The 1806-nt window shown below is 34.7% G+C and overlaps 1 pseudogene; it reads right to left on the minus strand.

The window, feature by feature from the left end:
* Positions 1 to 1247: 1247 nt before the first annotated feature.
* On the minus strand, positions 1248 to 1520 carry LOC147913047 (small integral membrane protein 15-like; annotated as a pseudogene).
* Between the last annotated feature and the right edge of the window lie 286 nt (positions 1521 to 1806).

Raw genomic sequence — 1806 nt, forward strand, 5'->3', positions numbered from 1 at the left:
AATTCCAGTTACACTACTTAACGAGAGAGAGAAATATCATTTAGCTTTTTAATTCTAATTATAACACATTCTTATTTTGACACAATTTATTTACTTTCATTGCTGTGATGCCTAACAAAATTTTTCCAAACTCTAAGCCTTTCTTTACCACTTATGAAGTATGACTTATGTGTTACTCTTAAGACTTCCTTAAAAGAAACTTGAAGTTTTAATTTTCACCTTGAAACTCTTTAATCAATAAATATACATCACTAACACATGAGGTAAAACAAAGAAAAAAGGCAAAAGTTCTATCTGTGTAATCAGCAAGTTATCTGATAAGATATTTTAACTATTTCACATTTCTGTTTAGTTTAAATAAGAACTAACTGGTTCCAAGGTACTACAATGTCTGGCAATTGTTACTGTCACCTTCAAATCATAGCTTTATTCTTCTCAACAAGTCATCTCTATGAAAATAAGTTTTATAAGTATAAAATTTGCTATATCCAGAACTCTTTATAAATCAGGTAAACAAAAATGCAGAATGTCAGATTATATTACCAATATCTCAAAGGCTAAAATCAGAAAAACAATGCAAAAAATAGAAATTTTCATTGATTAATGTTATTTTTAAAAAGCCAGAAATGATTCCATTCCAAGAAATAAGCAATAATGATAAAAGATGTGATTAATATTCTGTATCGTTTTAAGCCAAAGCACACTTTTTACCTCAGAAAGGACGATTCTGATTATTACACTCTTAATTGTCTTTGTCCAGAACAAGATCCCAGTTTAAGCCATTTTTTGAATAGAATTCATAATCTAAAGTCATTTTTCTCCATAGGATGTTTTCATTTCTGTACATAGGTTCCAAAATGGCAAATGACTAATTAGTAAAAAGGATTTGTAGAATAGTAAATGCTAATTTACAATGACTGTCAGCAGACACCAACAAACTTTTACATCCAAGACTAAAAGTTACTAGTACACTTCTTCCATAAGGTCAGACTTTGTTTACTGAATAATAGTGTCACAAAATCCAAGAAGAAACCATAGTGGATCTTTTCGAGGTTTCCTCTAGGTGAAGAGGTTGTTCTTTTTATTTTTTCTGGTGAGGAAGATTGTTGCTGAGCTAACGTCTATGCCAATCTTCCTCTATTTTGTATGCAGGATACCACCACAGCATGGCTTGATGAGCGGTGTGTAGTTCTGCGCCTGGGATCCAAACCTGCGAACCCTGGGCCACCGAAGCAGAGCGCGTGAACTTAACCACTACGCCACCGGGCTGGCCCCGAAGAGGTTGTTCTTTCCTTCAGTTCTTTCTTAGTTGTTTGGCTTTTGTGATTTTTTTCTTGATGTTTTCGTTTTGCTTTTTGATCCTATTTCCTGGCTTCAATCATCTTGGCCAACTGCCAGGAGAGTATAGCACTTGCTGGGAACAGTGGAGTAAGGGCCAAATTCATTATTGCAAGGAAACCATAAGGGTTCTTTGGGGTCTATTCCATAACATATTCTGCCCAAGTCTTTGTGTCAAACATCTTTATAGTGGTCTTAGGAAAACACATACTTGAGTAGTCATCTCTAACTTTGTTCTCTGATTATCAGTGAGCCAATCAGAATTTCAGATGAGCATTGGTTGGTTGTTTTTCCTTTAGTTATGTACACTTCTGAGAGAAGGTTTAAATTCTCCCATGAATCTCAATTTTGGACACAAATGCCAGTGAAGAAAGGCCAAATGAAAGTGCCTCTCACTCTTTCAGGAATAAATATTCCTTCTTCCATCTATAAAGAATCAACAGAGCTTGACCTGTGGACCAGACCCAT

Source organism: Ceratotherium simum, chromosome 31, assembly GCF_057802395.1.
Source record: "Ceratotherium simum simum isolate JZ-2026a chromosome 31, ASM5780239v1, whole genome shotgun sequence".
NCBI classification, from domain to species: Eukaryota; Metazoa; Chordata; class Mammalia; order Perissodactyla; family Rhinocerotidae; genus Ceratotherium; species Ceratotherium simum.